This window comes from Callorhinus ursinus, unplaced genomic scaffold, assembly GCF_003265705.2.
Source record: "Callorhinus ursinus isolate GAN/ISIS: 27379988/994484 unplaced genomic scaffold, GSC_fseal_2.0 scaffold2, whole genome shotgun sequence".
Lineage (NCBI taxonomy): Eukaryota > Metazoa > Chordata > Mammalia > Carnivora > Otariidae > Callorhinus > Callorhinus ursinus.
In genome coordinates, this window is record NW_027397064.1 from 34,130,392 (window position 1) to 34,154,589 (window position 24,198).

Here is a 24,198-nt window from a genome sequence, read left to right on the forward strand (position 1 = left end):
TTCTTCTGGCCACATTCTCTGAAAATAAACACACACACATGCACACACACACAGAATTTAGTACTCAGAACTTGAATGCCACCACTGAAGGGTGGGTCCTCACACCAGATTTCTGACTTAAAATCCCATAACAGGATAAGATCATTCATAAAAATGCTATATAAGACTGACTAAATTAGTACCACCGTTGGGGCACTTGGGTAGTTCAGTTGATTAAGCATCCAACTCTTTTTTAATTTTATTTATTCATTTGAAAGAGAGAGTGTGCACAAGCAGGGGAAGCAGCAGAGGGAGAGGGAGAAGCAGACTCCCCGCCTAGCAGGGAGCCCGATGCAGGACTCGATCCCAGGACCCCGGGATCATGACCTGAGCCGAAGGCAGACACTTAACGACTGAGCCACCCAGGCACCCCAAGCACCCAACTCTTGATCTCAACTCAGGTCTTGATCTCAGGGTCATGAGTTCAAGCCCTATGTTGGGCTCCACATCGAGTGTGGAACCTATTTAAAAAAAATTAGTAGCACTATTAAGATGAAAGTCATGACAACTTATAGTTGCAGAGCAAATTTCAGCAAGTATTTCTTGACAACTTGCTATATACTCATAACCATGTGAGGAGGATGTATGAAAAGAAATAAAATAATTCACTTCCTATCCCTTAGTTGCTTGAGCCAAAAAGCTAAACTCTGAACACTTTGGCTTCTCCCTTTTCCAAAGCCTCAGTAACTGCTGTAGAATCTACTACCCCAAACATGTCTGGTCCAGAACCTCTTTGCCGCCCATGGCGCCCCCTTTCTAGTCCTGGCCACTGTTCCCTCCCATGGACTCCAGCAGCAGCCCCCCAACTGTCCTCCCTCTACCCCATCCCACCCCGTCCTGTCTGATTGCCACACAGCAGCTGGGACAACCTTGCTAAAAATTAAATCAGATCACCCCATCAATGGTCCAAATAAATCCAGACTCCTTGCTGGGCCCTTCAAGGCTCCAGCTCCTCCCTCCTCCCTCATCAGTGCTCTCTGCTCTCCATCTTGCTCACTCCAGTCCAGCCACGCGAACTTGCTCACTCTACTCTGAACACACTTTGTTCATCCCCCCGCCCCAACCCCAGGGCCTTTGCACCAGCTGCTTCTTCTGCTCGGACTCATCCTCCCCTTGCCCTGACACCTGACCCCAGAGAACCACTTGATTTGGGTTTCTGCTCAAATATCATTTCCTCACAGTGGCCCTCCCTGCCCTAAAATATCTTGCTAAAGTAGCAGAGGCTCCCAACTCTTCAGTCTCCCCTTAGCCTATTTTTTTTAATCTGCATAGCCCTTTTCAATATTCATTTTTGTTTTCGTTTTTCTTCCCCACTAAAATGAAACTCTTAAGAGCTCTGTCCATCTTGTTAACTGCTATAAGCCCTGTGCCTAAAACAGTGCCTGTCGCATAGTAAATACTTAACAAGTATCTGTTGGTTGGTGAAATAATCTCAGGGTTTCAGAAAGATTTTACTGGCAGCTGTGTGGTAGACTGTTTGAGGCAGGTAGGTCTCGCTGTTGTCCTGGCCAGAACAAGGTCATCGCAGAAAGAATGGAGAGATGGTGAGGGACAGGAGGTGCGTTTTGAGAGAGGGTTGAGAGGGCTTGGTGACCTAGGTGTGGGGGACAATGGGCCGGGAGGAACAGGCCTGCGTATTTTTAGACTTGGATGGCCTGATGACATGCGTCCTGGTAAGGAGCACTGGAGACGTGTTCAGGGAGTGAGGAGGAGGAATAGCTGTGCTCTGCCTGGTGTGCTTCCATTCCAAGCCCTTGAATGGCTCTTTCCTACTTTCCAGCCATCAGTTAATGGGGGGAGCCCACCTGCCCGTGTTCTGCAGTAAATTGGGCGTGGCGGGACTCACACCTGCTCCTCCCTTCCACCCACTGAGTCTCAGTTATTAGGCCACACATGTGAGCCTGTCTCTCTCTGCCTTTGGGACAAAATGTCTCCCAGGTGGCTCTTTGTCTATCTTGAAAATAGATTCCAAGCAATTCTGCCCCACTGGTCGTGCTCAGGCATGCTAAATCCCAAAGGGGGCCAAGACTTAAGCTCAAGCCTGGACCTACCTTAACCACATTGTGTAATACTATTGGATTTCTGTTACTCTTTGTATGTAATTTTTATATTATTCAACTCATACATGAATGCTTTCCCATTATTAAAAAAAATGCAAACAGAAGTACACAAAGTCTTGAGAGGCTCCTTTCATACCCCTTCCTTGAAAAGTAAAGAAAGTCTACTCCCCCTCCTACCAGTAAAATGTACCTCTTTTTAGTCCTTCAGTGTATGCATTTGCACAAGTACACGCTCACGTACGCACACACGCACGCACACACACACAGAAACAATATGTGGTCTTATGCGCTGTCTTTGGACTCCGATTACTCAGAAATCTTTTTCCCTTAAAAATCTGTCTTCAAAGGTTTTCACATCATTAAAAATAAATCCACTTCTTTCTTTCTGAACTACTGAATAGTCTTCCATGACAAAGATGTGTGTTTGTCATTTAATCATTCCCCTTCTGAAGGATGCTTGGGTTGCTTCCAAATTCCCAAGATTATAAAAAGTGAATACCTTTGTACAGTCTTTTTTGAATACGTTTGCAAAATGTCTCTCTATGGTAGATCCCTGGAAGTAGAATCGGTGGACAGTCCTAAAGGTATTTCATTTTATTTTTGCTATGGGCTTCCAGCTTTTCTATTCCGTCTTACTATGTGCTTCCAGCTGTTGGTACTGAAACAAAAAATTTTCCTGAAATTGTGAAGTCAGTTGAATCTTGACAAGATCCATACTGAGGCTAACATCAATCCAAGGACAAGCCCAGTACTCAGTGCTGGTTATTGTGTTGTGTCCCAGAAGGCTAGGAACAGTTGGCCAACAGGCATAATTCTGAGGGCTCTATAGCTTTTCTGGGGCCTCCTGAAAGGTTTGAGATCTGACAAAAATGTTTGTTTCAATATACGAAAAGAAAACTAGAACATTGAAATTAACACAGATTTATAAAATAATTATAAAATGTAGTATGTGTCGACCTCATTGATATTAGATTTAGTATTCATCAATGTTCTGTTATTGAACAACCCAGAATTCTCCTGAATCCCAGACCTGCTCTACCTCCTAGGTCAAGGGACCACCACCAGCCCTTTGGTTTCTCCTCCTCACGTTCAAGGAAGAGATTCACCCAGAAAATAGTTTCGGGGCTTCCCTTTTCCCTTCCCTCCTTGCGGCTTCTTTCCAAGGGGATTCCTTTCTGCTCCTGTTCAGGAATGGGGCAAGTTAACCTAGGACAGCCTTTTGGAGAGAGAGCTCCTTTCTCCAGGAGGGGGCAGTATTGGGGAAGAAACTGCATTAGTCAGGTGGCAAATGCTGGGGAACATTTCTTTGGTCGTCTGGAGGAGAGAAAAGACAGCGGGAGCCTGGAAGGAACGGTCCCAAGCCCTCAGCGGGGCAGTGGGGCAGTGGGGCAGGGGCTCTGGGTCACAGACTCTCTGTTGTGGGGGTGAGGGATAGGTGATAGATGGGATCTCCCTCTGCCTCACCTTTTTAGTCTGAATATCAAATTCTTTTTCAATGTATTTATTTTCCTCTAGTGCTTAATTTCTAGTGTGGCAATGACATTACAGCCTACTATTTTTCACTGTAAAGGTATCCTATTTCAGCAGCACTGTGGGTTAAATAGTCCTTTTGGGATAGGCTGAGGCCCTAATCAGCAACAATATTTCTATGGGATGCAGGGGAAAATGCATTCAGATTGCCAACAGCCGATTTACAGATGAACTTTTGTGCACAGTCCTTTCCTGATTGAGCTCTGTTCCCATGGGCCACAGATGAGATGACAAGACCTTTCTGTTTTCCCAAAGAGTTCCATTTTGTGATTCCCTGGGAGATGTCCCAGGCCAGGGGGTTCCTCCGTAACAAGCTACAAAGTACTGTGTGGGAAGCTTTATGGACTGGTCTATTTTATACTGTTTTTAAACTGGTAATTTTGTAGTTTAGGAAACGATCTGTAAAGTTTGGAGGCTTGCTGGGATGGAAAGCTTGAGATGCATTTCAAAGAGTACAGACCTCTTCTGCTGGCCACTTGGGTCCTAAAACCCACAGGTTCCCCTGCATAGGGATTGTTGGGTCTTCCCTTTCTCCTTTTCTCCGACTCCTTCTTCCCTGCAGCCACACGTGGAGTTCTGTCCGGGCTCTTTAAAGATGAAATGGACTAAGCTCTATAAAATTGTAGGAATCGTCCGACTACTCCCCACCCTTCTCCTCATGAAAAGTACCTGATTGTAAAAATCTCTTTATAGATCATTCACGGTCTGGTGACCTTAGTTCCCTCCTTTGTCAGACAATGGAGACTGAGTTGTGGTCTTCACCTGGAGTCCCCTCCCGCACACACCCAGGAGAGCTCTAGGTAGGCAAGAAGCTCCCCCAGTGAAGCTCAGTGCTTAAGAAAGCCTCCCAAATGTTTACTTATCTGAAATAAAGCTGCACAGGAAAATGAAAACATCAAATGTCTTTTGCTTTTGGCTGAAATTGTATAAACTCACCAGTTGAGACATTGGCCATACGGAGATGAGGAAGAGATGGTCCTATTTTCAGAGTTTTCACTGTCTAGCAGGATACTTGGTAAGTACTCAACACATGCTTGTTGAATTAAATTGAGAGCCAAGAAACACTGGAGGTGATTACATCCACGAACTCTGCTGTCCTTAAATCCCCAGAACCCTCAGTTATCCCTTGTCTTGGCCGTTGCACTGGATAGGCCTGTCCCTTCTCAAAAGGAGGTACAGCTTTTGTTTTGAGGAAATTTGCAAGGGTTTCCCGTACCCCCAGCACATGCCACTCTCCGTCCACAACTGACCTGAAATTCTCACCTTCGCAGCACGCTTTTAGGTTAAGCCACTGTTCTCATTCAAATACCTAAGTTACTAGGAAGAGAGGAAGGACCCTGCTGGTTCAAATGTGTGTACAGGTGTGTGTGTGTGTGTGTGAGAAAGAGAGAGAGAGAGAGAGAGAGAGAGAGATGTGGTGGTTATTAAAGGAAAAGGAAGAGTAAAGAGGCTGGACGCTTCTAATTTCCTCTTATTACCATTGAGCCACAGATAGCTTCCATCAGGTCATTTATTGGCACTTGTAAGCCTCGGAAACTTGGCTTTGAGGATATAGGAAATGAAATGGCACTGGGTGATACACTTTAGTGCTGCGCTGTCTAATCCGACACCACCAGCCACATGTGTCTTTTGAGCCCTTGGAATTCGGCTAGTCCGAATTCAGAAGGACTATAAATATAAAATACAAAGTATCTGTATTCAAAGACTCATGAAAAAAAAAAAGAACATAAGACACATGTCATTAGTAAATGTTTATATTGATTACATGTGGAAATGAAAATATTTTGGATCTATTGGGATAATTAAAATCTATTCTTAAAATTATTATACCAGTTTCTTTGTATTTTTTTAAAGATGGCTGCTGGAAAAAAATGTAATTATGTATATGGCACTATCTTGCTCTTGGACAGCACCGCTCTAGTGGCTAGGAGGCCAGACCCACCCGGCAGGTGCTGTGTCCAGTGCTTGGGCAGAGGGGCCAAAGGAATGAGAGGTAAAGGCAGCAATGTCGCCAGAAGAAAAGAGTAGCCTTGACGCAGGGGAGTCAAAAAGACTCCCCTGGTGTATCTGGGTGGCAGCCTGGCTGAGCACACAAGAACCCCCCCCAACCCTCTCTTCCCATCCCAGGCACTTTGAGTCAGTTGGTTAAGTTCCCTCCTCCTGACTCCAATGTGGAGGAATGGAGTGGGGACCAGGTGCAGATCCCTATGTCTCTAATGAGATTTGGCTTGGGATTAGCTTCTGGAGTGATCCTTGCACCTTCCGATCCCAGGTTCCACATGCAGAATGTACATGGTAGGTTACTGATAATGTTCCATCTGAGCTCAATGTCCTACTCTGGCTTGGGAAGGCAAATAATTCTATTGATTTGGTTGATTTTAACGTTTCAGATAATAGATTTTATCTGTAGGAGTTTTCTTTGTTCTTTTTCTAAATGGACTTTGCAGATCACTGCATAGACATTGATCTCAAAGCAAGAATAACTGGATTTTACATAGTAGTTTACAGTTTTCAATGTCCTTTTCAGCAAATTATCACTTTTTATTGTCACAACATCTTGTGAGGCAGGCGAAGCATGTATAGATTTTTATCCATATGTTATAGCTAAGAAACCAAAAAAAAAAAGTTGCCTTGACCAGCATTTGAAAGCTGTTAAATGACAGAATCAGGAATGGATCATGAACAACCTAATTGGAAAGCATGGCTTCCAGTCTTTGGTGGCCTCTACTGGTACACAGGGGGGTCACCAAGGTGGGCCAGGGGATGAGTGGCTCATGGCTTCCTGAATTCAAACAATTCTGCCCCCTTAAAGATCAGGAAAATAATATATGGGCCCAGATGTCAAGATTTGGAAAGCTGCCATTTGGGCATCCAAGGAAGGAGCAAAATTGGAGCACTGCCTTCCACTCAGCGGGAATGCATTTGAAGTCAGCGCCTCTGCTTAATTCCCTGAGGCGGCCTCCCTGGTCCACGTCCAAGAGGCCCAGCCAGTTCCTCTGCAGAGAGAGCTTCTGAGCGGCAGGCAGAGCCCCAGCGGAGGGTGCTGAGAGCCCACTGCTTCAGGGTGGAACGGGGTGGCCAGTAGAAGAGGAGAAAACGAGAGCTTTCCTATCACTAGAGTGATGATGACGATGATGATATGAATAAAAGCCAAGATACACGTGGTGGGTATGGTGTCATTTGGAAATGTTAGAAGATCTAGGACAAGTCCTCCGTTTCCACCATGTGCTTGTGGTAAGGCTGTTAGTTGTGAAATGGCAGCCAACAACAAGCAGGAATTGTGAGGCAGAGAAGTGAGGGAACCAGAGGGCTGGGGGGAATAGTAGCAATGATTTCTGGGTCAGTACCGCAGATCATTTTGTTGGGCTTGACCACACTTTTATGATACGTTAACAGATCACCATGATCACTGACATGGTACATGTTGGAAAAATAGGTTCAGCTACTGATCTAGATCCCAGCAAATCATCGCACGGCCAAACTTAGAACCACAATCATTCAGCAGAGTGATGGAATTAAAGGAGACCCAAATGATGGTCAATGCCTTCGTTTTATAATTAAGGAAAATGAGATCCAGAGATGGAAAACTCCTTGCCAAACATCACATAGCTTGTAGTGGCCTAGCATAAGAACCAAAGACAGTGAAGTATCAATATCATGGTCAGGAATACAGGTGATGGAATCAGATTTGGCTTCAAATCTGGGCTCTAACAATTATTTGTTCTGTGACTTTAGACAAGTTATTTCACTTTTCTGATCTTGGCTTCCTCATCTGTATAATAAGGATAAAAAAGTATCTACCTCAAGGGTATTAAGTCAGATAATGAATGTGAGCATTTACATAGTAGCTGCTCATTGTAAACATTATGTAAACATTCAATAAATGATAACTGATGTGATCATTAGAATTCAGCTTTTCTGACCTTCAGGCCAGAATTCATTCTTAGTGTATGTGCTACCGAAGCGAGCACTAGAATTCATTCTTTATAGTAGGCAGGCTCCCCCAATCCTCCTCAAGCCTTTTGCATGCCTATGCCATTCCCTACTTATTCATTTTGTTGTGACATCTTCACGGAAGATTGTATGAATGGTATTAAGGGAGTTACTTGACTTCGCAGTTTCTTTACCAATAAAATAGGGTAACACTAGTCGGGCTCCAGGCTGGCTGATATAACAAAATGACTCCTGAGTAGAGTGGCTTAAGCAAGATAGGAGCTTGTTTATTTTTCATGTAACAGTCCAGAATTTGGCAATACAGGTCTAACAGAACAGTCTGCTATCCTCAACATTCGATTCTGATATCTAGGTTCAAAGTGACTTCTCCAGTTTTTTATATTTTCTCAGACAAATGGGACCAGAAGGTGCATGCCTGATCCTTTCAAAATTAAGACCAAGAGTAGCACCCATCTCTTCTCTCCTTTAATTGGTCAAAAGTCAGTCACATGGTCACAGCTCGCGGCAAGGGGAGCTGGGAAATATAAGCTTCGGCTGGTCAGGCAGGTGACAGAGGAAAATGACCAATATTAGGTGAAAACCTGAGGCTTATCACAAGCTCTTTACTGTTACATCCGTGGGAGTTGCTATTAATGTGAGTGCTAATATTTCTGAAGATTTATCCACCTCCCTTTTCACAGAAGACCCTAGAAAAGTCTACTGTCAAAAAGAGTTTGGTTCTTGGTTTGTGATTCAAAAGTCACTTAGAGGTAAGGCGGTTGCTGGTGGTTATAGAGAGAGTGATGAACGATGACTCATATAAAGCAGGGCTGGAAAATGAGTGGAGAACCCCGGAAGCAACTGAGAAACTGACTGCTGTTGGAGAGACAGAGACATCAAACAAGGAGGCGGTGTGCTGCACTATGAAATAGAGATGCTGTTTGACCGTTTGGGGGTTACATTTCTGTCTCAGAAGGAGATGCCCCTCCGGCACCTGGCTGACCTGGAGCCCCTCTAAACCTGCTCAATCTGGAGATGGCCTCAGGAGGTCATTCCAAGAGTCTGAATTCATAAAACTATTTCTGAAAAGCTGGAAAACAGTTTCCAGTGTCTTCTCAATATTTCTAGAATGTTAGTACCTTCTTGGCCTTTGGGGCCACCTAACTAGGATCAGACCGTTTTGTGAGATGCTAGGTGACCCAGGCTCTGGAAGGGAGTGATTGGGGTGGGAAAAATCCAGGCAAGGATTTCCAGAGGTGATGCCCCAGGAGCTGGGGCTCCAGTAGGCTGGGTTGGGGGCACTCTCTGTGCCATTTCAGTTATCAGGAGAATGGCTGATGGTGGCCTGCTCTGGAAAGTTTCTCAGATTCAGCCTTTTCTCCCCCTTCCCACTACTCCTGCTCTGGACTTGGCCCTCAGGACAGGCTTGTTAATCCTGCTACCCTTCTAATTTGTCTCCTTGCCACTCATCTTTTGTTCCTCAAAGTCATCCTGCATATTGCTGTCGTGATAATTCTCCAAAATCCTTTTCTTTTTTTTTTTTAAGATTTTATTTATTTATTTGAGAGAGAGATAGAGAGAGTGAGAGAGAGCACAAGCATGGGGGAAAGGGAGAAGCAGGGAGCTCGATGTGGGACTTGATCCCAGGACCCTGGGATCATGACCTGAGCTGAAGGAAGACACTTAACCGACTGAACCACCCAGGTGCCCTTCCAAAATCCTTTTCATTGTGAGCCTTCTTCTACTTCAGAATTTACCAAGTGGAGTTATTAGGGATGTTTTATATTTCTTTTTTTTTTTAATGCTTTCTTTTCTGTTGTTGTGTTGAGCTGTGGTTTTTCTTACACGTACTTTTAAATGCCTCTACAAGAAATACGTGTGATTTTTATAATAATGAAAAGATGGAGCCAGTTTTAAATGTCTCAGAAGTTGAAGGGAGCAGTTGGGAGTACTGTGGCTCTCATTTCTTCATCAAGTCTCTTTCCTTTTGAGTAGTATTTGAGACCTCCATAGGCAGTCCTACTTTAGCTACCAAACATAATTCCCTTCAGTTCTTCTGTGGAGAGTGTTGCAGTTTCCTCAGGGCGGCTTCTGCTCTTGCCACAGCCTGTGCTCCCAGACCACTTAAGTCTCAGCCATCTTTCCAGATCTAGTTAACATGTCACCTTATTGGACTTAATCCTGAAACTCATCTGTCACTTCCCTGACAATTTTGTTTGTACCACACTCTTTATGATGCCCTTTTAGTTGTTGCCAACTCTTTTACCTGAGCGAATCTTGTCTCTTGAATGAATTCCAAGTGCTTGGAGGACGAGGGTACTCTCATAAATTCTTTGCTTTCCTCATTCCATCTGGCGTAGTTCTAAGCATGTAATCCATAACTCACTGATATTTTGAGAGCTTCATTCACATTGTAGCTGAATGATTTCCCATGTATCAGACCACTGTGCCACCCTTCCTACACAGTACTTGAAGGAGGATTTCATAGGGAAGGTAATCATTAATATAGAGGAACAAAAAGGTAATGGGGGGATTTGGGGTATCGGTAACAAGCTGACTGTGCAGCCTTAGAAAACATTACCTCTGCCGCGACTTGCCAGTCACTTTCCATGTGACTCTTGTCGGCTGTTCTGACCACTACCCTGGTGAGACCATCTTATGTCCTTACGAGATTGTGAACCTCATTGTCTACACCAGGTTGCTCCCCCCCACCACTGTGGACAATTTTGTTCATTCGTCTCACTTCCATCAGCATCAGGAGTACCCCTTTCTCCAAGAAGTGGGCCCTAAATATTGTTAGTAAGATAGTGATCACTTCTCCTCTAAGCCTTCATTTCCAAATAGGCTATGCCTCTGCAGTTGTCTCTCGACAATATGAGCATGTAGCATTGTATATTTGGCTAGAAAATCTGTTTGCTTTCCCCTGCCCACTATCTATGTGGTCCAGCAGTATGTGGGCCTTTTAATAGTTGATCTTAGGTTGAAAGTTCTTTGAAGGTGCACATGATGCATTTTTTTTTTTTTTTTGATGTGCCAGGGGCCGTTCCTGGCCTGAAAACACGCTTCCAAAATGTTCGCTAAATGGTACCTTTAGATAAGGTCACATGCATAAAAACTTATCTCTGACTTCTCGCTGTTAAGCTGATGCTAGAACTAGATAGGAAGTCTGAGTAGCTCAGATCTGCTAGTCAAACCCCACTTTTTTTTTTTAAGATTTTATTTATTTATTTGACAGAGAGAGACACAGCAAGAGAGGGAACACAAGCAGGGAGAGTGGGAGAGGGAGAAGCAGGCTTCCAACTGAGCAGGGAGCCTGATGCGGTGCTCGATCCCAGGATCCCGGGATCGTGACCTGAGCCAAAGGCAGACACTTAGACTGAGCCACCCAGGTGCCCCCAAACCCCACTCTTAATTAGCAATGTAATCTTGTGCCAATTATTTAATCTCTGAACTCACGTTTGAAATGTGGATGATAATAGTACAAATCTCACAGTACTGTTGTGTTAAATGAGATAATGCATGTAAGGTGCCTAGTAACGTTCATGGCTATTATTTTGGTAGTTGTTTTCATTATTCCTTGAAATTGAAGGATAGCTGAGCAAAAGAATGTATGAACCAGTATTTGTTCATGTATGAATGAATATATGTATGAATATATATTCATATATGTATGAATATATACATATATGTATATATTCATATATGGGCAGAGATTATGAGGACTATCTGCCCAGAAGTTATTTCAAATTCTTCCATTCAGGGCTCTGCTCAGGCAGGTTGGAATATATATATTCATATATATTCATACATATATGAATATATACATACACGGAATGTATGAATCCGTGTATTTGTTGAATTGAAATGGTTCAGTGACCTGTGTTTGGGGGTTCCTGACGCCAACAGAAGCCTGAGCCTTTCAGCTAATCCAATTTGGTGGCTACTAGCCTTATCCAGTCCTCTTTTTTTCCTCCTTCTCCCTTCCCTGGGACTGAAGCTGTCTATAGAAAACATAAAAACAAATGGCTATTTTGCAGGAGGGGAGGGAAAGAGAGAGTTAATACCTCGGGCTCCATACTTTATTTTGTAATAACCCAACCCAATCCAAAGAGCCTGAGGATTTTCATCTTGGGATGAGGGTTCCCAGAGTGTTGGTGGCATCTTCCCTTAAGCTGCAATAGGGAATTGGTTAAAAGAAATCAATTTATGTTTGGTTTGTGGGAGGGAACACGGTCTGGAAGGTCATTGAAATTTTATTGTATGAATGTTTCAAACTGATGTAAATAACTAAGCTGAGCTCCTAAGGGACAAAACATGGAATCAAAGAGAGAACCAGACAGAACAGCATCTTGTGTTTTCCTTCTGACATTCTCTTCCTTGGCCTCACGACTCTGCATTTTAATACCTACATCTTATGTCAAAGGCAGTGGTAGGCCAGGTGTAGAATGAGCCTGCCTAAATGAAACTAATCTGGCTTAGTGTGTGGACTTTGAGAAACCCTCAAAAAAAGAGACACAAAACCACAAGAAGGAGAAAGTGGGTCTTTGGCGGTAACTCCCACCATCTGCTCTGCTTTTGCTAAAGCTGGAGAGGCAGTTCCTTTGAGGCTTCAGGCGTAATTCTCCCGTTTTGCATTTGGTCTTCCAGGTAGGTGAAGGGAATGGCTTGACATTGCTGCTCCAGAATCCTCTGCTTTTCCACTGCCCCCTTCTGGGGCTGCTCGTGCTCTTGGTGTAGCTAAAAGAACACAGCCCAGAGAAAAATCGGACCACAAAGAGTACAGCATAAGAATGTGTACACGGGATGGAGAATACTGCCCAATCTAGCAAGGTGTAATCTCTTTCTTTCATAAAATCAGATGACTGTAACAGGGAAATGGCAATGTTTTCTTGGTCATCACCAAATAAAACCACATTGGTCCCTGGGCAAATTCAATGTAGAGCGGTGAGAGAGCTATTTCTCAGAGACAGCCTAAAGGGTTCTCCCCATTTGGTGTGACACCATGTGTCCCTGCAGCAGCAAACAAAAGACCAGAGGACACAGTCTCTGAGTCCCTTTTCCGGTATCCTGAGCCGATATAATGTCACACCTTGGAGACAGTATGATGAAAAGTTCCAACCTGCCTGAGCAGAGCCCTGAATGGAAGAATTTGAAATAACTTCTGGGCAGATAGTCCTCATAATCTCTGCCCATCTTGCCCAGCTCAGGAGCCTCTGGTGTAGGGACAGAATGCAGGACAGCTGATGAAAATGTTCTCAAGAAATGCCTACTAAAATTCAGAAAATCAAATTCAGAAAAACTTCATTGGTGATGAAGTAATGTAAGGTTTCCTGTGTTACTTTGGTTTAAGAAATGGATCTAAGAGAATAATGTGATTCAAGCTTCAACTCCTAGTTCACAGTCAGTGATCTGCAGTATGAATTAAGAGAAAGAGAGAGCCAGTTGGATCAGCAATTCCCACATCATAATATAATGAACATTTTTTTAAGTTGTTGCTATGTTGCAGGAACTGTTTTAAGCAAATTACATGTAGTATTTCATTTAATCCTCAGTTTTATGAGATAGCTATTGGTATTACGCCCATTTGACAGAGAGGGAAAATGAAATTCAGAAAGGTGAGTTAAGGGGCGCCTGGGTGGCTCAGTCGTTGAGCGTCTGCCTTTGGCTCGGGTCATGATTCCAGGTCCTGGGATCGAGCCCCGCATCGGGTTCCCTGCTTGGTGGGAGGCCTGCTTCTCCCTCTCCCACTCCCACTGCTTGTGTTCCCTCTCTCACTGTATCTTTCTCTGTCAAATAAATAAATAAAATCTTTAAAAAAAAAAAAAAGAAAGGTGAGTTAACCTCCCCCAGGTTTCACTGCTAGTAAGTGGCAAAGACAGAACTGACTTACCGTGTAGGTTTAAAGTCCTGAAGCACACTACTTCACTGCCCCCCAATATTTATAGATTTTACGAATTTTTAATGGTTATTAAACTTATCATTGTAGCATGATGGATACTATTGTCTAAATAAATTTCGTTTTTTTTTTTTTTAAAGAGTTTTCTGGGGTGCCTTAGTGGCTCAATCATTAAGTGTTTGTCTTTGGCTCAGGTCATGATCCCAGGATCCTGGGATAGAAGCCCACATCGGGCTCCCTGCTCAGCGGGGAGCCTGCTTCCCCGTCTCCCTCTGCCCCTGCTTGTGTTCCCTCTCTCGCTGTCTCTCTCTCTGTGTCAAATAAATAAAATCTTTAAAAAAAAAGTTTTCTGCACCAGGTCCAAGCCCATAACCTCCTTAAAAGTGGCATAACCTCCTTAAAAGTGGTCATAGTTCTACTTTTCTCTCCATCATACTCCCACACCCAACATCTTCTTGACACGAGCCTTCTCTGAGGAGAAGGATGTAGGCAGTGTTCCAGATCCTTCTTTATGGGCATCCCCATCCAGTTTCTCTTGGAGAGGAGAATCCCTAGAATCCAGCTTCAGGGGGAGGGGGCATGACTAGAGTAAAATGAACCACATGTTCTGGAAACACGCCCCTCTTCTAGAGTGGTGAACAAGAAAAACTCGCTTCACCATATCCTTCCGCCCACTCCCACAGGCACAAGGCAGAGAAAAACTCAACTCACCCTAGCCAGCAGGGATTTCCTAGATCATGATGCTAAACCCAGAGGATTGAGCTAAATGAATAGAAAGCTCTGGAAGGCAAAGATGTTCAATTTTTCTTGGAGTAAAGGGAGGGAACAGGAAAATCAAAGTAGCCAATATGCAGTTGTGTTTAGAAGGCATTATAGTAAACCTTCCCTGTTATTCAATGCCGTTCACCCATAGGGAGTGCCAGGGGAGAGGAAGTCTGAGGTTTGTTTTTATTCATGTATTTTCAGCTTTGCTGTAGATACTGTTGTGTGTGGTAATTCCTAGGCAGATGTTACAATGTAGAGTTTCTCCAGGCATTTTTCGTTGGCATTTTTAACAGGACTTGGATTAAAAGTTTTTCTCCTCAAAAACCTATTCAGTGATTGAGGCTGAAAGGAGCCTGGCTTTGAAATTCTCTCCTGCGAAACCAAAGACAATCAGAGCAGCATTATTGTCATGAGTGAGTCGGCTATAAACCTTCGCAGGTGTAGGCCACAGGAAGGTCTCAGCCCCTCCCAGGTTGGAGGTCACTCCAGCCCCCAGACCACGGAGACCCCTTGTGAGATCCACAGCAAGTGCTAGGCTTCAGGGACATAGTCTGGCTGTCAGGGCCCTGGAGCAGCATTTATGGGGTTGGTTTGAAAGCAAATGTGCCTATTCTGTTTCCTGCCCACCGCCCCACCCCCCCAGCCTACTCTTTCCATCCTGCTCCCGTTGTTGTATATAGGCTAACTGAAAACTTGGTCTTTTTTGACTTCTATAAGGTTGAAATTGGAAGGGCAAATAAAATGACAGGGTGGGGGAGAAGCAGGTTGATCAACTGAGTGGCCTCCACGTCATTCCTTTATGAATTTCTGTAAGCAATATTTCTGAATTGTCAATTTTATCAGCCAAATAAATTTTTGCATGTGTATGATAGTATAAAGACTGCACATCTCAGCCAACCTGTGTTTTTCCTTCTTCTCCCCAATTCCCAATGGACTTTGCAGAAGGGAAATCAATAAATCAATTGGTACCTTGTCCAATAACCATTTCAATGACCTCACAGCGCCATTTGCTAAAGATCAGACATTAGTTACGGAAAGAGACCGAGACATTTCCATTTGATAATGTATGTCTTTGCCTTTTTGAACCAGATACAAAAAAGGAATAGTGGAGTGTCCTTGTAAATAACAATCTTTGTGTTGACCATATCAAAAAATAAAGTAATTGTGGAGAGAATGATAGAATATCATTTACATCTCAGGGTTTATTACAAACCCAGTGGGGAGTGTTTTCTAGGCTTGTCTTATAGTATTTTATTCAAAAAAATTTTCCTCTACTGTGGCTAACTCAACTTTTTAGAAATTAGATTTTTCTTTTTTCAAACCTGATTTTAGAAATCTATGTATTATTTCCTTTGGGTCCTTAAAAATGACATCAGAATTTAATACCTTCAAAACCTATAAACAAATACATGCACTAAATTAGTTCTGATTTTTTTGGAGAAAAATTACACAACTTAGAAGAATACCTTTATAATACCAATGATCCTGGGGTTTTTTTTTTGGTATTATTTTGTTCATTCATTCATATATTTGCATATATCCCATGTTCTTAAATTGGGATAAAACAATACAACTATTTTTGTTTAGTCTCTCCCCCAAATGCTTCAAATGTTATATGTAATTTCACTTCTAAAATTCAGCCTTCCTTGAACCAACTGTAATACTCTTTTCACACAGACCTTGCAGATTTTTGTTATTGTTGCAATTTTATGAAAGGAGTATGTCTTACTAAGAACCCTAAAATATGTGGAAATATATTAATAATGACAAAGATAGTGACAACAGTAAAATGCAATTCTGGTCCAAACTGTACTGGACTGAGGGTCAGAAGAGGAGAGCTAGTCTCACCTCAGCATTCGGGGACTTTCTCACCTGGAGTGTGAATCTTTGCCTCTCTACTCAGCTCAAGTTCTCACCCGTAAACTACAACCATTAGACTAAATGGTCTTTAAGTTTCCTTCCAACTGTGAAATTCTTTGCTTATGCGATTCTCTCTGAAGACCTTTGATGACTTGGCCTTCCGAGTTGTGGATTCCTGTGGGAAGCATGGCGTTTTGTAGAAGGAGAGCTTGCAGGCTTTATCTGTGGAAGCATTCTCCAGGAAGTCTCTGGCCCCTCAAGCTCAGGTGTTCCACCACCCTGCGCACAGTAGAGTGGTGTGTGGGTTCACAGCCCAGCTAACGTCTTTCCCCTTGACCCTGGATTCGCGTTGTTCTCTAGACATTGGTCGCATCTTAAAATGAAAGCTTCTGAGCCCTGGCTTAAGTATATGGGGTCAGAAGGGAAGAGAATCCCTTGGTGCTATTACCGCAGGAAAGTCTTATCTCAGCGGCTGTTTTGTGCTAGAACCATCTAAAGCTTCTTGGACCACCTGGAAACACAATGAGAAGGGATTAGATCACCTAAAATTTTAAAGAATTTTAAAGGCTCAAGAACAGGTCTTAACCACTGAAATGTGTTTTTCCTCCCGTTGGATATGGTCCAAGGAGGTGATCTCACCTACAAATTTCCTTAACTTTATTTGGACCTACAGAATATACTTCGGTCGTGTCTATCTTCTTTCCTGTGCAATAACCGGGACTCCGGAACAGGCCCGGCCCTGTGTTCCCTTCTCTGCCGGCCGTGCTCCCCTTAAGGGCAGGTGAAGAAGCCGCCGCCGCGCGCCGCGTTCCGGGTTGCGGCGGGCGGCAAGGCCGAGCCGAGAGGCCCGGACCCGGGCTGGCCTGGCGCCCGAGGAGGCTCCCCCTACCGGGAATCCGGAGCAGTGCCGGTGGCCGGGCCCTGGGTGGCACACAGCCGCCTCCCTGCCGCCGGTTCCTTCGTGGCTTCGCGGGTGGGATCAGCGAGCTGCCGCCGGCGGGGTCGACCAGCGCAGGGCGGAAGCGCTCGGCCCGGGTAACGAGCATTTTCCTGCATAAGCAATTAGCTGTGAATAAACATCTGAAACGGCGGCTCCGTAAACCGAGTGCCCGCCGCGCGCCTCTAACGGGCGGGGCTGTGTGGGGGGTGGGGTGGGGCAGGATGGTAAGATTCGAGGCCAGGGAAGGAAGGGGGTGGGGGACTGTGCAGGGAGGTGCCCCAACACGCGCTCCCCGAGTTCAGAGGCGCTTCTTAAGTTACCAACAAAGTCAGGGCCGATCCCCGGAGAGGTAACCGATCGTCCGGTTACACGGCGCCCTTTCCCCGCCTGGGATCTGCGCGCGCTGCAGGTAGTCAGTACAGTCTACCCCGACACCAGATGCCCTTCGAGACCCGGATTCGGGGAACGAGTGCCTCTGCGGGGCTCAGCCACTTTGCACCCGTCGGCCCTGATACAACCGATAGTTCATTCGGGCCTTCGAGTGTCTCAAGTCAAGGTGAGCAGAGGAGTCCTCCAGCCTCCGGCCCTCGTCTTTGGGACTTCTTGCCCTGGTCTTGGGTCCCAGTATTGCCCCGAAGGCAAAGCCGTTTGGGGTGACAGACGCGGGGCGAATTTGTTCCAAGTGGGAGGATGCTTGCACGTGCTCGGGGACGCCAGCTTGTTGAGGGTGCGCACTGCAGGAGCTCTGGCGAGGTTGCAGCTCTGGCGCTCAGGTTTGGGCGAGGATTACTTTGCTGGGCCCGAACACCCGTCAGTTCTGCCAAAGTTGGCTCTGCCCTGGGTTCTTCCGGGCGCGGAGAGTGGGTAGGGTACAGAATACCAAAGAGCGGTCACCTGGGAAGCTGAATCTGCAAAGTCTCGTCCAATCCTCGGGGCATTTTATGTTGAGTAAGCTGTTGGAATACAGCAGTCATACACCTACCTAAAAAAGATAAGGACATGGAAAAAAGAAAAAAAAAAAGACTGTAAAGGGGTGAAGGTTTGACCCATCACGGAGCATCTTGCCTTTGCCTTCTCCACAGGCCGAGGGCTCTCCTGCAGGTAGCACCAGGCGCAGTGGGTGTCACCCCACTGCCTGGCCCCTCTGAGGTCGTGACCCACCCCGCTGACCCAGGCGGAAACCCACCAGCTTGGTGCATCCTGGGACCCTGGGCCCAGTCTTGGCATCCACGGCTGAGACGGGGCCTAATCTAAGGGCCGCGGTGGGTGTCCTCAGCCGGCCTCGCCTCAGACCAAATTCCAAGGAGTCCGGGGAAAGGAAGGCCGACGCTTCCGGCGTCCCAGGCTGCTTCCCGGGAGGCTTTGGGCACAGGGTTTGCGACCTGTGAGTGGAGAAGGTGACCTCAGCTGCGACCTCAGAGGTCTTTCCAGTGTGGGGCTCTCTAGGGTCAGGGGCACCACGGGAGACTGCAACGACCTTCTCGAGCAGCCCGCGCTTCCTTGCCCGCCTGGACTGAGCAGGAGCCGAGAGAGCTGATGTCTTTTCAGCGCACTGTCCGTTCCCAATCGGGGTGAACTGGGCTGGGGGGCGATGGGGGGGTTGGGAGTTGGGAGATGGAGGCATTCGTTTTCGACATGCTTCTGTCATCTCTTTTCCTTTTCAGAATATGCCTGTGCTTTGACGGTTGGGCTCTTACAAAGACGGACTTTATAACACCCCCCCATATTTCTTGAAGGTGTTGCAATATCCCCCTACCACCCGCCTTTCTCTAACCTGCTCCTCCTCCCACTTTCCCCGGAAAGTGTGAGTAGTATGTGTGAAAAGCAACTTAGCCCAGGTCTGTAGCAGAGCTGCAAGTCGAGTGCGAGAAGAGGCTTCCCTGAACGGTTTGGTGTTTCTAAAGTTGCTAATATAGCCGTAGCAAAGTAGCTGGGCTTGTTGGCCAGTAAGACGCCGAGTCCCGGCGCGCTCAAGCTGTGTGCAACTCGCACGAGGAAGGTCTGGCCTCACGGTCTCTGGGCTGGAGGCCCTTCGGATCAGCCAGGGGCCAGGATCAGGCTCCTAGGGCAGCAGGAAAAGGCAGACGCGTAATTTCACTACTTTATCCTCCCTCGCCCCCACCACCACTTTTGTTTTTGTTTTTGTTTTTGTAGACGGGCTGTGTAATAGGCAGGTAGCCCGGAAGCTGCGATGTAGGAGTTGTGAGTGATCCCGGAGCTGGCACTGCCCTTCTGGATTTAGGAACCGTGTGGGGGAGGAGGAGGGTCAAAGGGGCATCCGCTTCTTTTGAACGAGGGCGCGGTTTACTTCCCGCAGACAGCGGGCGGGGAGAGCTCAGAGCGGAGGGCTCCGTGGGATGTCTCTTTGAGCAGGTAATTTCTGCGGCGGGGTCGAGAGCTGGTGACTGACACTCTCGGTGACAGCAACCAGGCCGGGCAGCGCCCTTTCCGATTATCAAGATTATTAACCTCCGGGCCTTGCCTCTGGTGGGATCACCGCTCCTCCATCACCTTTTCTCTCACGGGGATTAGGGGGCGCTCCTTTCAAAAGAGGACCGGAGGGTCGCGGCCTTGGCCCTTCCTTAGCTCCGTGTGGCCTTGCATCTGAGCAGGGCTGGGGGAGGAGGGGGCGGCATGCAGATCCGTCCCTTCTCGTCGCCTACCTAGCCGAGCCGGGTTCACTGGGCCGGTCCCCCGCGGTCCCTCGGGTTACCTCCCCCCGCAACCACTTGTCTGAAACTTACCAGATTCCAACCTTAAGGCAGGAAAAAAAGTGTTTCATATACAAACCGATCAGGGTATTTGCAGATAATTGCGAATGTCAAATACTGGGGCGTGATGACAAAGTGCAGAGATTGCCAGGACCCGAGCTCCGCCTGAGGGGCGGGGGCTGCTGGCCGGGCTCCCAGGCCACCTCATGCCTGCTCAGAGGAGGGGAGGGGGCAGTCAGCTGCAGCTGCCTACAGCCCATTTAACGGAGATGGCTGTTTCTTCGACCCCTCTGCTGTAGAGCTGATTCATGGATTCATCCACTGCGTCCACACTTGAGCCCCGCGCCGGAAGGCGCTGCTACGGTGAATACAGCACCAGCCCAGCTCTCCCCACACCCACATGCACACACAAACACCCTAGGCAAGATGCACGCATTATGGGGGTTACTGGGCCTCAGTTGGACGCCAAGGCCCAAAGCCCTGCCAGGCAGCGTTACCAGAGCTATTGCCAGACTGTCACCTGCTGCTGCCTGACAACAGGGGGGAGGGGGGAGTCACAGGCTACTTTGGGGCCAACTGCTGCACCCCTCTAGTACCGGAATTAGTCCTTTACAGAAATAAAAAAATTTTTAAAAGGGCCCTAAAACTTGACCCTCCAACCTAATTCTGCCCTGCTTGCAGGAGGCCAAGGAGGTGGTTTGCCCTGGGAGCCCTAGCACATACAGCCTACCAAAGTCGACCCCGTCAAGGCCTTGGCGACAGCAAAGGTGACTGCTCCCAGCAGCTTTCAGGACAACTCCTCTGAGACGCCCTCCCCCGCCCCCGCAGACATGCTCAGAATGTTTCAAGTCCCCCAGATCCTATCTATATGTATATATGGTTACCCTTGTTGGATTCCAAATCTACTGAAAACCGAGGGGATCGATTATAGATGGCACAATGAAGTTAGTGGCAGGTCCGCAGCTTTCCGGGGGTCAGAACCGCAGGGGTGGCGGAACGTGGGTGCTATTGCTGGGGGCTGGAGGTAGGGTACGGAGAGGAGCAGAAGAGGTGCACACACCCCCTACAGGCGTCATGATGACTACCACAGGCAACACAGGGCTCTGGCCCCTGAGTCCTGGATAGCTGGACAACGTCAGGGGAGGGGAGGAGGCTGAGTGACCTTTGACATGCTGGCCCCCTTTCCTTGCCGAGGGCTGAAGAAGTGGCGGGATGTTCCGGAAAGTGGGTGGGGGGGGGGGGGAGGAGAGGGGGGGGGGGTAGGAGGGAGGGTGGATTACTGCTCACTCTAGTGCAGCCAGGCTGCCAAGGGAGGAAAGTTCAGGAGAGAGAGCAAATTGGGATGTCTGTTGCGAGTCCCTGTCCCCAATCCTCAGCCTCCCACCCCCTTCCATTGAGCTCCTGAAGTCATCATAACCCTGGAAGCCCTTAAAGTTTTACACTTCAATTGTCTGAGGTTTCCAATGATGACAAATTAGAAAAAGGCTTCTGCTGCAGCCCAGCACCTAAGTCGGAGAGTTGCGGGGAGATAGGATACTGGATGCACAACTAGGGAAAAGGAAAGTCTTGCCTCCCTGGCTTTCTCTGCCAGGTTGGGGCAAAGGAGAACGGAGGACTAGGGCTTGGGACTAGGAAGCACTTTGGTACCCTGGATCCACAGAAGTCCAGGGCCTGGCTCCTCAGCTAAAGTGCCCCAGGAGTGCTTTGGGTGTTCAACCTTTCTTACCCTGACCAGGAAGGCCTTGATCTTGCTGGAAGACCCAGCTGGGGGTCATGGGAACAAACAGGGTGACAAGATTTGTGGGAGAGACTCATTCAGGTCCAGTGAGGCGGGTGTAGACGGACAAGAGCGTCTATCTCCAGCGTGGGCGGCCAACCGCGGACCCACAAGTGTAAGATGTGATTCTATTTGACTTTCCAAATCAAAATGCATTGATTGGGGCCCCGAAGAGTTCACGGCACATAACCATCTTAATTAAACCTGCTGTAAACAGACAAATCACTTCTCCTCTTGCACATAGAGCTCTGGGAGATTGCACAGGGTCTGGCAGAAGCTAGTCTTGAGGGATGCTCTTTAAAGAAAGGAGTGTAAATGAGGCAAAGAAAAAAAGTGGAGCTTCTACGACTTAGAAAACAGCTTAACTGAAACCAAAACTCGAAACAGCCAGAAGGTATGGGATAGGGGGAGATCCTTAAAAGCCAGGGGACAACCTGGTTGATGGAGCAGCTCCATGGGGACCGGCAGACCAGGGTGGGACCTGCAGTGGAAGCGCAGGGAGGGAAGGGGAGGCCCCAGGTTGTTTGGGGAGGCTGAGGTACTCATCGCTGAGGCTCTGAGTTACCCCACTCAGCCCTGCGCTTTCCTTTCCAATCCTTCCATCTTTCCCTGCCACTGTTCTCGACTTCTGGCACTCGGAGGACAGCGCCGAGAGGACACGTCCTCCCTTAACTTAGTGTGGGGGACAAGGGGCGGCCGCGGTGAGTGCCCTTAGCACGGAGCCACTACGGTGGGGCACTAGGAACCTGGTGATGGCAAGGCTGGAGAGGATGGGTGGGAACAGGAGCTCAGCCGGAGCAAATGGGAAGGGAAGTTGTCCGTAACCCTCTGGGAAAGCGGGAAACGGGGAGTAAACACCCATAGCTCAAGGTTCACTCCCTCTTCAGCCGAGTGCCGACACCGTGGTGCGATCTCAAGAAGCTGGATGAGGGTCAGGCGCTCTGGTACCATCAGCCCGCGGGTGCGGAGAAGAGCTTGGGGAAGTGGCGGCGTTGGGAAGGGCCCGCTAGACACCCTTTCTGCCTGGAATATGCAAAGGGCTGAGTCTATCTCCGAATAATTCTGGGCCTCCGGAAGTTACCTGGCAGAAAGCGACCCTCGAGCTGACTTTGGGTCTCACATCCTAAAACAAGACGAACGAAGGGGGAGCTCATCGATTTTCTAACTAAAAGTGAAAAGGAGAAGTTCTCCATGATATGTAAACACTGAAGATATAAGCGCACAGGTTTGGGTGTGTTCCTGGGAACTTGGGGAGCTGCCTCCTCCACCCTCCATGGTTTGCAAACTTGAATTCTCATTGCTTTTCATTGACTAGCTTCTGACCCCAGCAGTAATCTGATTCAGAAATACTCTTCATTTCGTTAGGCTGACTTTGGCAGGCACTAGTTATGTTGTATCTGGTAGCGAATTTAAGTTCAGTTAAATTTTAGCATAATGCTTTTCGAAAAAGTCTTTTAAAAGATTTTTTTACTTCCATACAGCAAATGAAAACATATATGTGTGTGTGTGTGTGTGTGTGTGTGTATGATTGGAGAGAAACATGCTTAGAATTGCCTTTAGATTTTTGAGATTTTGTATAGACGCCAACAACTCCGTGGACAGAAACAAATGGGCTATTTGCAGTTATTATTCATGAAAGGTCTTTTATATTTTTAAATTGAGGCATGGTTCCCAGGTGGAAAAATTCTTTATGACTAAGAACATGCTTTCCAAAAAGATTAGAAAATTTAAACAAAAATTTGGAGTGCATGATAGTATAGAAGTCTACTGAAAACAACCGATACCACTACCATCCAGGAGTTGAAGTCAAAATGTAGTAAAAGTTCATTAAAATGCAAACTATTAGGGAAGCATTGCAAATGTCTTTGTCACATCCAAAGGGAAAAATCTTTAGAAACCTCTCTCCCTTGTTTTATACTTGAATTGTCAACATTTTTTTTCTTCTGAAATAACAACAGTTCACCTTTCAAAACTCTTCACCACAAGAGCGACAATGATGATTGTTCTCCAGGCGAAGGACTTTTGAAACAAACAACTTCTTTCACATATTCACACTTGCACACCCCACACAAATGCACACAGTTGCCGTTTTTTTTTAAACGTTGCTTTTGAATGAGAGAGAGAAAGAGAGAGAGAGGAGAGAGAGACAGACTAGGAAACTCGAGCTTAGGTAACCAACGAACCCAATTACTAGGCTTTATTGATACTAAAAGGAAAAGTTCCCCTCGTAAAATTTCTCTGAGCTTATTAGTTATTTAAATCAGCCCCAGGGCTGGCCAAGCGACGCCGCAGGCACCCACTGTCGGCTCCTGGAGGTGAGCAGACGGCGTCCGCGTCCTGACCCGCCGCCTCTCGCCCGGCACTTGGCACCAGGGGCAAAGGCAGGCACGGCGAGCTGAGGTGAGCCACTTGGCACGAGTGCCGGGCCTGGCATGCTTGGCGATAGCTCCGCGTGGCCGACGGGTACTAGAATTTAGAAGCGAACAGGTCACAGCCAATGATGAGGTGTGGGTGAGCAGGCCAGGCGGACAATGGGCACCAGAACTCAGCGCGCTGGCGGAGCTGCTCCGCCGCGGGAACGGCTGGGCACCGGCCCCTGCGGCCCCGGCGAGAGCGCGTTTGCTCTCCCCGCTGGGCTGGCGTCCTGTAAGGGTGGATTTGGTGGCGGCCGCCAGGCGTGACCGCTC

The 24,198-nt window shown here is 47.1% G+C and overlaps 1 protein-coding gene across 4 annotated transcripts in view; it reads left to right on the top strand.

Moving 5' to 3' along the window:
* The window catches only part of SATB2 (SATB homeobox 2), a 252,709-nt gene that overhangs the window by 36,611 nt on the left and 191,900 nt on the right, over nt 1–24,198 (top strand). For 2 of the 4 annotated variants that reach the window (XM_073880605.1, XM_073880612.1), the window contains exon 1: nt 24,037–24,118. The exons of 1 other annotated variant lie outside the window; for it this stretch is intronic. The gene's annotated coding sequence lies outside the window, so the exon portion shown is untranslated. Of the gene's footprint in view, nt 1–17,482; nt 17,580–24,036; nt 24,119–24,198 lie in introns of those variants that run through there. One more of the 4 variants, XM_073880639.1, reaches the window with a different exon arrangement.